The following is a 19,186-nucleotide window of genomic DNA, read 5'->3' as shown; positions in this document are numbered from 1 at the left end:
CACACTGAAACACATCCCCACACACTGAAACCCCTTCCCCAAAAACTGAAAGCCGTTCCCCCCACACTGAAACCCTTCCCCATACTCTGAAACCCCTTCTCCACACACTGAAACCCCTTCCCCACACACTGAAACCCATCCCGACACTCTGAAACCCCTTCCCCACACAGTGAAACACCTTCCCCACACACTGAAACCCCTTCCCCACACACTGAAACCCCTTCCCCACACCCTGAAACCACTTCCCAAACACTGAAACAATTCCCCACACACTGAAACCCATCCCCACACGCTGAAACCCCTTCCCCACACGCTGAAACACATCCCCACACTCTGAAACACATTCCCCACACACTGTAACCCCTTCTGCACAAACTGAAGCACATCCCCACGCACTGAAACACCTTCCCCACACACTGAAACACCTTCCCCACACACTGAAACCCCTTCCCCACACACTGAAACACCTTCCCCACACACTGAAACACCTTTCCCACACACTGTAACCCCTTCCGCACACACTGAAGCCCATCCCCACACACTAAAACCCATGCCCACACGCTGAAACATATTCCCCACATACTGAAAGCCCTTCCCCACACACTGAAACACCTTCCCCACACACTGAAACCCCTTCCGCACACAATGAAACCCCTTCCCCACACACTGAAACACGTCCCCACACACTGAAACACCTTCCCCACACACTTAAAGCTCTTCCACACACAATGAAACACCTTCCCCACACACAGAAGCCCCTTCCCCACACACTGAAACACCTTCCGCACACACTGAAACCCCTTCCACACACACTGAAACACCTTCCCAACACACTGAAACCCCTTCCCCACACACTGAAACGCCTTCCGCACAAACTGAAACATCTTCCCCACACACTGAAACCTCTTCCCCACACACTGAAACCCCTTCCGCACACAGTGAATCCCTTCCCCACACACTGAAGCCCCTTGCCCACACACTGAAACACATCCCCACACACTGAAACCCCTTCACCACTCACTGAAACACATCCCCACACACTGAAACACATTTCCACACACTGAAAACCTTCCCAACACACTGAAACACATTCCGCATACCGCGAATCCCTTCCCCACACTCTGAAACAACTTCCCCACACACTGAAACACATCCCCACACACAGAAACCCCTTCCCCACACACTGAAACCCCTTCAGCACACACTGAAACACCTTCCCCACATACTGAAACCCCTTCCGCACACACTGAAAACCCTTCCGCACACACTGAAACCCCTTCCGCACACACTGAAACCCCTTCCCCACACACTGAAACACGTCCCCACACACTGAAACACCTTCCCCACACACTGAAAGCTCTTCCACACACAATGAAACCCATCCCCACACACTGAAACCCATCCCCACACACTGAAACCCATCCCCACACACTGAAACACCTTCCCCACACACTGATAGCACTTCCGCACACACTGAAACCCATCCCCACACACTGAAACACATCCCCACACACTGAAACACATCTCCTCACACTGAAACACCTCCCCCACACACTGAAACCCCTTCCCCACACACACTGAAACACCTTCCCCACACACACTGAAACACCTTCCCCACACACAGAAACAAATACCCCACACACTGAAATACCATCCCCACTCACTGAAACCCCTTTCCCACACACTGAAACCCCTTCCCCACACACTGGATCCCTTCCCCACACACTGAAACACCTTCCCCACACAGTGTAACCCCTTCCGCACACACTGAAACACATCCCCACACACTGAAACCCCGTTCCCACGCAATGTAACCCTTCCCCACACACAGAAACACTTCCCCATAAACTGAAACCCCTTCCCCACAAACTGAAACCCCTTCCCCACAAACTGAAACCCATTACCCACACACTGAAACCCCTTCCGCACACAGTTAAACAATTCCCCACACACTGAATCCCCTTCCCCACACACTGAAACCCCTTCCCCACACACTGAAACCTCTTCCCTGCACACTGAAACACCTTCCGCACCCAATGAAACACCTTCCCCACACAATGAAACACCTTCCCCACACACTGAATCGCCTTCCCCACACACTGAAACCCCTTCCGCACACAATGAAACACCTTCCCCACACACAGAAGCCCCTTCCCCACACACTGAAACACCTTCCGCACACACTGAAACCCCTTCCACACACACTGAAACACCTTCCCAACACACTGAAACCCCTTCCCCACACACTGAAACGCCTTCTGCACAAACTGAAACATCTTCCCCACACACTGAAACCTCTTCCCCACACACTGAAACCCCTTCCGCACACAGTGAATCCCTTCCCCACACACTGAAGCCCCTTGCCCACACACTGAAACACATCCCCACACACTGAAACCCCTTCACCACTCACTGAAACACATCCCCACACACTGAAACACATTTCCACACACTGAAAACCTTCCCAACACACTGAAACACATTCCGCATACCGCGAATCCCTTCCCCACACTCTGAAACAACTTCCCCACACACTGAAACACATCCCCACACACAGAAACCCCTTCCCCACACACTGAAACCCCTTCAGCACACACTGAAACACCTTCCCCACATACTGAAACCCCTTCCGCACACACTGAAAACCCTTCCGCACACACTGAAACCCCTTCCGCACACACTGAAACCCCTTCCCCACACACTGAAACACGTCCCCACACACTGAAACACCTTCCCCACACACTGAAAGCTCTTCCACACACAATGAAACCCATCCCCACACACTGAAACCCATCCCCACACACTGAAACCCATCCCCACACACTGAAACACCTTCCCCACACACTGATAGCACTTCCGCACACACTGAAACCCATCCCCACACACTGAAACACATCCCCACACACTGAAACACATCTCCTCACACTGAAACACCTCCCCCACACACTGAAACCCCTTCCCCACACACACTGAAACACCTTCCCCACACACACTGAAACACCTTCCCCACACACAGAAACAAATACCCCACACACTGAAATACCATCCCCACTCACTGAAACCCCTTTCCCACACACTGAAACCCCTTCCCCACACACTGGATCCCTTCCCCACACACTGAAACACCTTCCCCACACAGTGTAACCCCTTCCGCACACACTGAAACACATCCCCACACACTGAAACCCCGTTCCCACGCAATGTAACCCTTCCCCACACACAGAAACACTTCCCCATAAACTGAAACCCCTTCCCCACAAACTGAAACCCCTTCCCCACAAACTGAAACCCATTACCCACACACTGAAACCCCTTCCGCACACAGTTAAACAATTCCCCACACACTGAATCCCCTTCCCCACACACTGAAACCCCTTCCCCACCAACTGAAACCTCTTCCCTGCACACTGAAACACCTTCCGCACCCAATGAAACACCTTCCCCACACAATGAAACACCTTCCCCACACACTGAATCGCCTTCCCCACACACTGAAACCCCTTCCGCACACAATGAAACACCTTCCCCACACACAGAAGCCCCTTCCCCACACACTGAAACACCTTCCGCACACACTGAAACCCCTTCCACACACACTGAAACACCTTCCCAACACACTGAAACCCCTTCCCCACACACTGAAACGCCTTCTGCACAAACTGAAACATCTTCCCCACACACTGAAACCTCTTCCCCACACACTGAAACCCCTTCCGGACACAGTGAATCCCTTCCCCACACACTGAAGCCCCTTGCCCACACACTGAAACACATCCCCACACACTGAAACCCCTTCACCACTCACTGAAACACATCCCCACACACTGAAACACATTTCCACACACTGAAAACCTTCCCAACACACTGAAACACATTCCGCATTCCGCGAATCCCTTCCCCACACTCTGAAACAACTTCCCCACACACTGAAACACATCCCCACACACAGAAACCCCTTCCCCACACACTGAAACCCCTTCAGCACACACTGAAACACCTTCCCCACATACTGAAACCCCTTCCCCACACACGGAAACCCCTTCCGCACACACTTATACCCCTACCGCACACACTGAAACACCTTCCCCACACACTGAAACCCCTTCCCCACACTCTGAAACCCCTTCCCCAGTCACTGAAACACCTTCCGCACACACTGAAACACCATCACCACACACTGATACTCATCCCCACACACTGAAACCACTTCCCCACACACTGAAACCCCATCCCCCCACATTGAACCTCTTCCCCACACTCTGAAACACCTTCCCCACACACTGTAACCACTTCCCCACACACTGAAACCCATCCCGACACTCTGAAACCCCTTCCCCACAAAATGAAACACCTTCCCCACACATTGAATCCCCTTCCCCACACACTGAATCCCCTTCCGCACACAATGAAACACCTTCCCCACACACAGAAATCCCTTCCCCACACACTGAAACACCTTCCGCACACACTGAAACACCTTCCGCACACACTGAAACCCCTTCCCCACACACTGAAACCCCTTCCCCACACTGAAACCACTTCCGCACACACTGAAACATCTTCCCCACACAGTGAAACCCTTCCCCACACACAGAAGCCCCGTGCCCGCCCACTGAAACACATCCGCACACACTGAAACCCCTTCCCCACACACTGAAACACATCCCCACACACTGAAACCCCTTCCCCACACACTGAAACACATCCCCACACACTGAAAACCTTCCCCAGACACTGAAACACCTTCCGCATACCGTGAATCCCTTCCCCACACACTGACACACCTTCCCCACACACTGAAACACATCCCCACAAACAGATACCCCTTCCCCACACACTGAAACCCCTTCCGCACACACTGAAACACCTTCCCCACATACTGAAACCCCTTCCCCACACACTGAAACCCCTTCCGCACACACTGAAACCCCTTCCGCACACACTGAAACCCCTTCCGCACACACTGAAACACCTTCCAAACACACTGACACACCTTCCCCACACTCTGAAACCCCTTCCCCACACTCTGAAACCCCTTCCGCACACTCTGAAACACCTTCCCCACACACTGAAACACATCCCCACACACTGAAACCCCTTCCCCACACACTGAAAGCCGCACCCCCCACACTGAACACCTTCCCCATACTCTGAAACACCTTCCCCACGACTGAAACCCCTTCCCCACACCCTGAAACCACTTCCCAAACACTGAAACACTTCCCCAAACACTGAAACCCATCCCCGCACACTGAAACCCCTTCCCCAACCACTGAAAAACATCCCCACACTCTGAAACACCTTCCCCACACACTGTAACCCCATCCGCACACACTGAAACCCATCCCCACACACTGAAACCCATCCCCACACACTGAAACACCTTCCCCACACTGAAGCCCTTCCCCACACACTGAAACACATCCCCACACACTGAAGCACATCCCCACGCACTGAAACACCTTCCCCACACACTGAAACCCCTTCCCCACACACTGAAACACCTTCCCCACACACTGAAACACCTTTCCCACACACTGTACCACCTTCCGCACACACTGAAGCCCATCCCCACACACTGAAACCCATGCCCACACACTGAAACACCTTCCCCACATACTGAAAGCCCTTCCCCACACACTGAAACAACTTCCCCACTCACTGAAACCCCTTCCGCACACAATGAAACCCATCCGCACAGACTGAAACCCATCCCCACACACTGAAACCCCTTCCCCACAAACTGAAACCCATTCCCCACACACTGACACAATTCCCCACACACTGAAACACCTTCCCCACACACTGAAAGCACTTCCACACACACTGAAACCCATCCCCACACACTGAAACCCATCCCCACACACTGAAACACCTTCCCCACACACTGAAAGCACTTCCGCACACACTGAAACCCATCCCCACACACTGAAACCCCTTCCGCACACACTGAAACACCTTCCCCACATACTGAAACCCCTTCCCCACACACTGAAACCCCTTCCGCACACACTGAAACCCCTTCCGCACACACTGAAACACATTCCAAACACACTGAAACACCTTCCCCACACTCTGAAACCCCTTCCCCACCCACTGAAACACCTTCCGCCCACACTGAAACACCTTCCCCACACACTGAAACACATCCCCACACACTGAAACCCCTTCCCCACACACTGAAAGCCGCTCCCCCCACACTGAAGCCCTTCCCCACACTCTGAAGCCCCTTCCCCACACACTGAAACCCCTTCCCCACACCCTGAAACCACTTCCCAAACGCTGAAACACTTCCCCAACACTGAAACCCATCCCCACACACTGAAACCCCTTCCCCACACACTGAAAAACATCCCCACACTCTGAAACACCTTCCCCACACACTGTAACCCCTTCCGCACACACTGAAACCCATCCCCACACACTGAAACCCATCCCCACACACTGAAACACCTTCCCCACACACTGAAGCCCTTCCCCACACACTGAAACACATCCCCACACACTGAAGCACATCCCCACGCACTGAAACACCTTCCCCACACACTGAAACCCCTTCCCCACACACTGAAACACCTTCCCCACACACTGAAACACCTTTCCCACACACTGTAACACCTTCCGCACACACTGAAGCCCATCCCCACACACTGAAACCCATGCCCACACACTGAAACACATTCCCCACGCACTGAAACCCCTTCCGCACACAATGAAACCCCTTCCGCACACAATGAAACCCATCCGCACAGACTGAAACCCATCCCCACACACTGAAACCCCTTCCCCACACACTGAAACCACTTCCCAAACACTGAAACACTTCCCCAAACACTGAAACCCATCCCCACACACTGAAACCCCTTCCCCACACACCGAAAAACATCCCCACACTCTGAAACACCTTCCCCACACACTGTAACCCCTTCCGCACACACTGAAACCCATCCCCACACACTGAAACCCATCCCCAGACACTGAAACACCTTCCCCACACTGAAGCCCTTCCCCACACACTGAAACACAACCCCACACACTGAAGCACATCCCCACGCACTGAAACACCTTCCCCACACACTGAAACCCCTTCCCCACACACTGAAACACCTTTCCCACACACTGTAACACCTTCCGCACACACTGAAGCCCATCCCCACACACTGAAACCCATGCCCACACACTGAAACACCTTCCCCACATACTGAACGCCCTTCCCCACACACTGAAACAACTTCCCCACTCACTGAAACCCCTTCCGCACACAATGAAACCCATCCGCACATACTGAAACCCATCCACACACACTGAAACCACTTCCCCACAAACTGAAACCCATTGCCCACACACTGAAACAATTCCCCACACACTGAAACACCTTCCCCACACACTGAAAGCACTTCCACACACACTGAAACCCATCCCCACACACTGATACCCATCCCCACACACTGAAACACCTTCCGCACACACTGAAAGCACTTCCGCACACACTGAAACCCATGCCCATACACTGAAACCCCTTCCGCACACACTGAAACACCTTCCCCACATACTGAAACCACTTCCCCACACACTGAAACCCCTTCCGCACACACTGAAACCCCTTCCGCACACACTGAAACACCTTCCAAACTCACTGAAACACCTTCCCCACACTCTGAAACCCCTTCCCCACACACTGAAACACCTTCCGCACACACTGAAACACCTTCCCCACACACTGAAACACATCCCCACACACTGAAACCCCTTCCCCACACACTGAAAGCCGCTCCCCCCACACTGAACACCTTCCCCATACTCTGAAGCCCCTTCCCCACACACTGAAACCCCTTCCCCACACCCTGAAACCACTTCCCAAACACTGAAACACTTCCCCAAACACTGAAACCCATCCCCACACACTGAAACCCCTTCCCCACACACTGAAAAACATCCCCACACTCTGAAACACCTTCCCCACACACTGTAACCCCTTCCGCACACACTGAAACCCGTCCCCACACACTGAAACCCATCCCCACACACTGAAACACCTTCCCCACACACTGAAGCCCTTCCCCACACACTGAAACACATCCCCACACACTGAAGCACATCCCCACGCACTGAAACACCTTCCCCACACACTGAAACCCCTTCCCCACACACTGAAACACCTTCCCCACCCACTGAAACACCTTTCCCACACACTGTGACACCTTCCGCACACACTGAAGCCCATCCCCACACACTGAAACCCATGCCCACACACTGAAACACCTTCCCCACGCACTGAAACCCCTTCCGCACACAATGAAACCCATCCGCACAGACTGAAACCCATCTCCACACACTGAAACCCCTTCCCCACACACTGAAACCCCTTCCCCACACACTGAAACCCCTTCCCCACACACTGAAACAATTCCCCACACACTGAAACACCTTCCCCACACACTGAAAGCACTTCCACACACACTGAAACCCATCCCCACACACTGAAACCCATCCCCACACACTGAAACACCTTCCCCACTCACTGAAAGCACTTCCGCACACACTGAAACCCATCCCCACACACTGAAACACATCCCCACACACTGAAACACATCTCCTCACACTGAAACACCTCCCCCACACACTGAAACCCCTTCCCCACACACACTGAAACACCTTCCCCACACACTGAAACAAATACCCCACACACTGAAATACCATCCCCACTCACTGACACTCCTTTCCCACTCACTGAAACCCCTTCCCCACACACTGGATCCCTTACCCACACACTGAAACCCCTTCCCCACACACTGAAACCCTTCCCCACACACTGAAACCCCTTCCCCACACACTGAAACCCTTCCGCACTCACTGAAACCCCTTCCCCACATAGTTAAACCCATACCCCGCACACTGAAACACCTTCCCCACACACGGAAACCCGTTCCGCACACATTTAAACAATTCCCCACACACTGAAACCCTTTCCCCGCACACTGAAACCCCTTCCCCGCACACTGAAACCCCTTCCCTGCACACTGAAACACCTTCCGCACACACTGAAACCCCTTCCCCACACACAGAAACCCCTTCCCCACACACTGAAACACATTCCCCAAACACTGAAACACCTTCCGCACACACTAAAACCCATCCACAGACACAGAAACCCCACCCGCACACACTGAAACCCCTTCCCCACACACTGAAGCCCTTCCCCACACAATGAAACCACTTCCCCACACACTGAAACCACTTCCCCACACACTGAAACCCCTTCCCCACACACTGAAACACATCCCCACACTCTGAAACACCTTCCCCACACTCTGAAACACCTTCCCCACACACTGTAACCCCTTCCACACACACTGAAACCCATCGCCACACACTGAAACCTATCCCCACACACTGAAACACCTTCCCCACACACTGAAGCCCTTCCCCACACACTGAAACACATCCCCACACACTGAAGCACATCCCCACTCACTGAAACACCTTCCCCATACACTGAAACCCCTTCCCCACACACTGAAACCCCTTCCCCACACACTGAAACACATCCCCACACACTGAAACACATCCCCACACTCTGAAACACCTTCCCCACACACTGTAACCCCTTCCGCACAAACTGAAGCCCATCCACACACTGAAAACCATGCCCACACACTGAAACCCCTTCCCCACACACTGAAACCCCTTCCCCACACACTGAAACACTTCCCCACACATTGAAACACCTTCCCCACACTCTGAAACCCGTTCCCCACACACTGAAACACCTTCCGCACACACTGAAACACCTTCCCCAAACACTGAAACACATCCCCACACACTGAAACCCGTTCCCCACACACTGAAACAAGTTCCCCCCACACTGAACCCCTTCCCCACACTCTGAAAACCCTTCCCCACACACTGAAACCCCTTCCCCACACACTGAAACCCATCCCGACACACTGAAACTCCTTCCCCACACAGTGAAACACCTTCCCCACACACTGAAACCCCTTCCCCACACACTGAAACCCCTTCCCCACACTCTGAAACACCTTCCCCACAAACTGTAACCCCTTCCCCACACACTGAAACACATCCCCACACTCTGAAACACCTTCCCCACACACTGTAACCCCTTCCGCACAAACTGAAGCCCATCCCCACACACTGAAAACCATGCCCACACACTGAAACCCCTTCCCCACACACTGAAACCCCTTCCCCACACACTGAAACACTTCCCCACACACTGAAACACTTCCCCACACACTGAAACACCTTCCCCACACTCTGAAACCCCTTCCCCACACACTGAAACACCTTCCGCACACACTGAAACACCTTCCCCAAACACTGAAACACATCCCCACACACTGAAACCCGTTCCCCACACACTGAAACAAGTTCCCCCCACACTGAACCCCTTCCCCACACTCTGAAACCCCTTCCCCACACACTGAAACCCCTTCCCCACACACTGAAACCCATCCCGACACACTGAAACTCCTTCCCCACACAGTGAAACACCTTCCCCACACACTGAAACACCTTCCCCACACACTGAAACCCCTTCCCCACACCCTGAAACCACTTCCCAAACACTGAAACACTTCCCCACACACTGAAACCAATCCCCACACACTGAAACCCCTTCCCCACACACTGAAACACATCCCCACACTCTGAAACACCTTCCCCACACACTGTAACCCCTTCCGCACACACTGAAAGACCTTCTTCACACACTGAAACCCCTTCCGCACACAATGAAACCCATCCGCACAGACTGAAACCCAACCCCACACACTGAAACCCCTTCCGCACACACTGAAACCCCTTCCGCACACACTGAAACACCTTCCCCACACACTGAAACACCTTCCCCACACACTGAAACCCCTTCCTCATACACTCATACACCTTCCACACACACTGAAACACCTTCCCCACACACTGAACCACATCCGCACACACTGAAACCCCTTCCCCACACACTGAAAGCCATTCCCCCAACACTGAACCCCTTCCCCATACTCTGAAACCCCTTCCCCACACACTGACACCCCTTCCCCACTCACTGAAACCCATCCCGACACTCTGAAACCCCTTCCCCACACAGTGAAACACCTTCCCCACACACTGAAACACCTTCCCCACACACTGAAACCCCTTCCCCACACCCTGAAACCCATCCCGACAATCTGAAACCCCTTCCCCACACAGTGAAACACCTTCCCCACACACTGAAACCCCTTCCCCACACCCTGAAACCACTTCCCAAACACTGAAACACTTCCCCACACACTGAAACACATCCACACACACTGAAACCTCTTCCCCACACAGTGAAACACATCCCCACACTCTGAAACACCTTCCTCACACAGTGTAACCTATTCCGCACACACTGAAACCCATCCCCACACACTGAAACCCATCCCCACACACTGAAACACCTTCCCCACACACTGAAGCCCTTCCCCACACACTGAAACACATCCCCACACACTGAAGCACATCCCCACGCACTGAAACACCTTACCCACACACTGAAACACATTCCCCACACACTGAAAGCACTTCAACAAACACTGAAACCCATGCCCACAACACTGAAACCCATCCCCACACACTGAAACCCATCCCCACACACTGAAACCCATGCCCACACACTGAAACACCTTCCCCACGCACTGAAACCCCTTCCGCACACAATGAAACCCATCCGCACAGACTGAAACCCATCCCCACACACTGAAACCCCTTCCCCACACACTGAAACCACTTCCCAAACACTGAAAAACTTCCCCAAACACTGAAACCCATCCCCACACACTGAAACCCCTTCCCCACACACTGCAAAACATCCCCACACTCTGAAACACCTTCCCCACACACTGTAACCCCTTCCGCACACAGTGAAACCCATCCCCACACACTGAAACCCATCCCCACACACTGAAACACCTTCCCCACACTGAAGCCCTTCCCCACACACTGAAACACAACCCCACACACTGAAGCACATCCCCACGCACTGAAACACCTTCCCCACACACTGAAACCCCTTCCCCACACACTGAAACACCTTTCCCACACACTGTAACACCTTCCGCACACACTGAAGCCCATCCCCACACACTGAAACCCATGCCCACACACTGAAACACCTTCCCCACATACTGAAAGCCCTTCCCCACACACTGAAACAACTTCCCCACTCACTGAAACCCCTTCCGCACACAATGAAACCCATCCGCACAGACTGAAACCCATCCCCACACACTGGAACCCCTTCCCCACAAACTGAAACCCATTGCCCACACACTGAAACAATTCCCCACACACTGAAACACCTTCCCCACACACTGAAAGCACTTCCACACACACTGAAACCCATCCCCACACACTGATACCCATCCCCACACACTGAAACACCTTCCCCACACACTGAAAGCACTTCCGCACACACTGAAACCCATCCCCACACACTGAAACCCCTTCCGCACACACTGAAACACCTTCCCCACATACTGAAACCACTTCCCCACACACTGAAACCCCTTCCGCACACACTGAAACCCCTTCCGCACACACTGAAACACCTTCCAAACACACTGAAACACCTTCCCCACACTCTGAAACACCTTCCCCACACACTGAAACCCCTTCCCCACACCCTGAAACCACTTCCCAAACACTGAAACACTTCCCCAAACACTGAAACCCATCCCCACACACTGAAACCCCTTCCCCACACACTGAAAAACATCCCCACACTCTGAAACACCTTCCCCACACACTGTAACCCCTTCCGCACACACTGAAACCCATCCCCACACACTGAAACCCATCCCCACACACTGAAACACCTTCCCCACACACTGAAGCCCTTCCCCACACACTGAAACACATCCCCACACACTGAAACACATCCCCACACACTGAAGCACATCCCCATGCACTGAAACACCTTCCCCACACACTGAAACCCCTTCCCCACACACTGAAACCCCTTCCCCACACACTGAAACACCTTCCCCACACACTGAAACACCTTTCCCACACACTGTAACACCTTCCGCACACACTGAAGCCCATCCCCACACACTGAAACCCATGCCCACACACTGAAACACCTTCCCCACGCACTGAAACCCCTTCCGCACACAATGAAAACCATCCGCACAGACTGAAACCCATCCCCACACACTGAAACCCCTTCCCCACACACTGAAACCCCTTCCCCACACACTGAAACAATTCCCCACACACTGAAACACCTTCCCCACACACTGAAAGCACTTCCACACACACTGAAACCCATCCCCACACACTGAAACCCATCCCCACACACTGAAACACCTTCCCCACTCACTGAAAGCACTTCCGCACACACTGAAACCCATTACCACACACTGAAACACATCCCCACACACTGAAACACATCTCCTCACACTGAAACACCTCCCCCACACACTGAAACCCCTTCCCCACACACACTGAAACACCTTCCCCACACACTGAAACAAATACCCCACACACTGAAATACCATCCCCACTCACTGACACCCCTTTCCCACTCACTGAAACCCCTTCCCCACACACTGGATCCCTTCCCCACACACTGAAACCCCTTCCCCACACACTGAAACCCTTCCCCACACACTGAAACCCCTTCCCCACACACTGAAACCCTTCTGCACTCACTGAAACCCCTTCCCCACATAGTTAAACCCATACCCCGCACACTGAAACACCTTCCCCACACACTGAAACCCGTTCCGCACACATTTAAACAATTCCCCGCACACTGAAACCCCTTCCCTGCACACTGAAACCCCTTCCCTGCACACTGAAACACCTTCCGCACACACTGAAACCCCTTCCCCACACACAGAAACCCCTTCCCCACACACTGAAACACATTCCCCAAACACTGAAACACCTTCCGCACACACTAAAACCCATCCACAGACACAGAAACCCCACCCGCACACACTGAAACCCCTTCCCCACACACTGAAGCCCTTCCCCACACACTGAAACCACTTCCCCACACACTGAAACCACTTCCCCACACACTGAAACCCCTTCCCCACACACTGAAACACATCCCCACACTCTGAAACACCTTCCCCACACACTGTGACCCCTTCCACACACACTGAAACCCATCGCCACACACTGAAACCCATCCCCACACACTGAAACACCTTCCCCACACACTGAAGCCCTTCCCCACACACTGAAACACATCCCCACACACTGAAGCACATCCCCACTCACTGAAACACCTTCCCCATACACTGAAACCCCTTCCCCACACACTGAAACCCCTTCCCCACACACTGAAACACATCCCCACACTCTGAAACACCTTCCCCACACACTGTAACCCCTTCCGCACAAACTGAAGCCCATCCCCACACACTGAAAACCATGCCCACACACTGAAACCCCTTCCCCACACACTGAAACCCCTTCCCCACACACTGAAACACTTCCCCACACACTGAAACACCTTCCCCACACTCTGAAACCCGTTCCCCACACACTGAAACACCTTCCGCACACACTGAAACACCTTCCCCAAACACTGAAACACATCCCCACACACTGAAACCCGTTCCCCACACACTGAAACAAGTTCCCCCCACACTGAACCCCTTCCCCACACTCTGAAACCCCTTCCCCACACACTGAAACCCCTTCCCCACACACTGAAACCCATCCCGACACACTGAAACTCCTTCCCCACACAGTGAAACACCTTCCCCACACACTGAAACCCCTTCCCCACACACTGAAACCCCTTCCCCACACTCTGAAACACCTTCCCCACACACTGTAACCCCTTCCCCACACACTGAAACACATCCCCACACTCTGAAACACCTTCCCCACACACTGTAACCCCTTCCGCACAAACTGAAGCCCATCCCCACACACTGAAAACCATGCCCACACACTGAAACCCCTTCCCCACACACTGAAACCCCTTCCCCACACACTGAAACACTTCCCCACACACTGAAACACCTTCCCCACACTCTGAAACCCCTTCCCCACACTCTGAAACCCCTTCCCCACACACTGAAACACCTTCCGCACACACTGAAACACCTTCCCCAAACACTGAAACACATCCCCACACACTGAAACCCGTTCCCCACACACTGAAACAAGTTCCCCCCATACTGAACCCCTTCCCCACACTCTGAAACCCCTTCCCCACACTCTGAAACCCCTTCCCCACACACTGAAACCCCTTCCCCACACACTGAAACCCATCCCCACACACTGAAGCACATCCCCACGCACTGAAACACCTTACCCACACACTGAAACACCTTCCCCACACACTGAAAGCACTTCAACACACACTGAAACCCATGCCCACACACTGAAACCCATCCCCACACACTGAAACCCATCCCCACACACTGAAACACCTAACCCACACACTGAAAGCACTTCCACACACACTGAAACCCATCCCCACACACTGAAACACATCCCCACACACTGAAACACATCTCCTCACACTGAAACACCTCCCCCACACACTGAAACAAATACCCCACACACTGAAATACCATCCCCACTCACTGAAACCCCTTTCCCACACACTGAAACCCCTTCCCCACAAACTGGATCCCTTCCCCACACACTGAAACCCCTTTCCGACACACTGAAACCCTTCCCCACACACTGAAACCCCTTCCCCACACACTGAAACCCCTTCCCCACACACTGAAACCCATCCCCACACACTGAAAGCCCTTCCCCACATAGTTAAACACCTTCCCCGCACACTGAAACACCTTCCGCACACAGTTAAACAATTCCCCACACACTGAAACCCTTTCCCCACACACTGAAACCCATTGCCTACACACTGAAACACCTTCCGCACACAGTGCAACCCCTTGCCCACACAATGAAACACATTCCCCACACACAAACACCTTGCGCACACACAAAAACCCATCCCCAGACACAGAAACCCCACCCGCACACACTGAAACCCCTTCCCACACACTGAAGCCCTTCCCCACACACTGAAACCCCTTCCCCACACCCTGAAACCACTTCCCAAACACTGAAACACTTGCCCACACAATGAAACCCATCCCCACACACTGAAGCCCCTTCCCCACACACTGAAACACATCCCCACTCTCTGAAACACCATCCCCACAGACTGTAACCCCTTCCGCACCTACTGAAATCCATCGCCACACACTGAAACCCATCCCCACACACTGAAACACCTTCCCCACACACTGAAGCCCTTCCCCACACACTGAAACACATCCCCACACACTGAAGCACATCCCCACACACTGAAGCACATCCCCACACACTGAAACACCTTCCCCACACACTGAAACCACTTCCCCACACACTGAATCACCTTCCCCACACACTGAAACACCTTTCCCACACACTGTAACCCCTTTCGCAGACACTGAAGCCCATCCCCACACACTGAAACCCATGCCCACACACTGAAACCCCTTCCCCACACACTGAAAGCCCTTCCCCACACACTGAAACAACTTCCCCACACACTGAAACCCATTCCGCACACAATGAAACCCATCCGCACAAGATGAAACCCATCCCCACACACTGAAATCCCTTCCCCACACACTGAAACCCCTTCCCCACACACTGAAACACTTCCCCACACACTGAAACACCTTCCCCACACTCTGAAACCCCTTCCCCACACACAGAAACACCTTCCGCACACACTGAAATACCTTCCCCAAACACTGAAACACATCCCCACACACTGAAACCCCTTCCCCACACACTGAAACCCGTTCCCCCCACACTGAACCCCTTCCGCACACTCTGAAACCCCTTCCCCACACACTGAAACCCCTTCCCCACACACTGAAAACCATCCCGACACTCTGAAACCCCTTCCCCACACAGTGAAACACCTTCCGCACACACTGAAACACTTCCCCACACACTGAAACTGATCCTCACACACTGAAACCCCTTCCCCACACACTGAAACACATCCCCACACTCTGAAACACATTCCCCACACACTCAAACACCTTCCGCACACACTGAAACCCATCCCCACGCACTGAAACCCATCCCCACACACTGAAACAACTTCCCCACACACTGAAACAACTTCCCCACACACTGAAGCCCTTCCCCACACACTGAAACACATCCCCACACACTGAAGCACATCCCCACGCACTGAAACCCCTTCCCCACACAATGAAACACATCCCGACAATCTGAAACCCCTTCCCCACACAGTGAAACACCTTCCCCACACACTGAAACCCCTTCCCCACACACTGAAACCACTTCCCAAACACTGAAACACTTCCCCACACACTGAAACCAATCCCCACACACTGAAACCCCTTCCCCACACACTGAAAGACATCCCCACACTCTGAAACACCTTCCCCACACACTGAAACACCTTCCCCACACACTGAAACCCATCCCCACACACTGAAACCCATCCCCACACACTGAAACCCATCCCCACACACTGAAACACCTTCCCCACACACTGAAACACCTTCCCCACACACTGAAGCCCTTCCCCACACACTGAAGCACATCCCCACGCACTGAAACACCTTCCCCACACACTGAAACCCCTTCCCCACACACTGAAACACCTTCCCCACACACTGAAACACCTTTCCCACACACTGTAACCACTTCCGCACACACTGAAGCCCATCCCCACACACTGAAACCCATGCCCACACACTGAAACACCTTCCCAACACACTGAAAGCCCTTCCCCACACACTGAAACACCTTCCCCACACACTGAAACCCCTTCCGCACACAATGAAACCCATCCGCACTGACTGAAACCCATCCGCACAGACTGAAACCCATCCCCACACACTGAAACACTTCCCCACACACTGAAACACCTTCCCCACACACTGAAAGCACTTCCACACACACTGAAACCCATCCCCACACACTGAAACCCATCCCCACACACTGAAACACCTTCCCCACAAACTGAAAGCACTTCCGCACACACTGAAACCCATCCCCACACACTGAAACACATCCCCACACACTGAAACACATCTCCTCACACTGAAACACCTCCCCCACACACTGAAACCCCTTCCCCACACACACTGAAACACCTTCCCCACACACTGAAACAAATACCCCACACACTGAAATACCATCCCCACTCACTGAAACCCCTTTCCCACACAATGAAACCCCTCCCCACACACTGAAACCCTTCCCCACACACTGAAACCCCTTCCCCACACACTGAAACACTTCCCCACACACTGAAACCACTTCCCCACACACTGAAACCCTTTCCCCACACACTGAAACCCTTCCCCACACACTGAAACCCCATCCCCACACAGTTAAACACCTTCCCCGCACACTGAAACACCTTCCCCACGCACTGCATCCCCTTCCGCACACAGTTAAACAATTCCCCACACACTGAAACCCTTTCCCCACACACTGAAACCCATTCCCCACACACTGAAACACCTTCCGCACTCACTGAAACCCCTTCCCCACACACTGAAACCCCTTCCCCACACACTGAAACACATTCCCCACACTCTGAAACACCTTCCCCACACACTGTAACCCCTTCCCCACACACTGAAACACATCCCCACACTCTGAAACACCTTCCCCACACACTGTAACCCCTTCCGCACAAACTGAAGCCCATCCCCACACACTGAAAACCATGCCCACACACTGAAACCCCTTCCCCACACACTGAAACCCCTTCCCCACACACTGAAACACTTCCCCACACACTGAAACACCTTCCCCACACTCTGAAACCCCTTCCCCACACTCTGAAACCCCTTCCCCACACACTGAAACACCTTCCGCACACACTGAAACACCTTCCCCAAACACTGAAACACATCCCCACACACTGAAACCCGTTCCCCACACACTGAAACAAGTTCCCCCCATACTGAACCCCTTCCCCACACTCTGAAACCCCTTCCCCACACTCTGAAACCCCTTCCCCACACACTGAAACCCCTTCCCCACACACTGAAACCCATCCCCACACACTGAAGCACATCCCCACGCACTGAAACACCTTACCCACACACTGAAACACCTTCCCCACACACTGAAAGCACTTCAACACACACTGAAACCCATGCCCACACAC

Source organism: Heterodontus francisci, chromosome 25 (genome assembly GCF_036365525.1).
Source record: "Heterodontus francisci isolate sHetFra1 chromosome 25, sHetFra1.hap1, whole genome shotgun sequence".
Lineage (NCBI taxonomy): Eukaryota > Metazoa > Chordata > Chondrichthyes > Heterodontiformes > Heterodontidae > Heterodontus > Heterodontus francisci.
Note: the sequence above shows the minus strand (reverse complement) of the source record.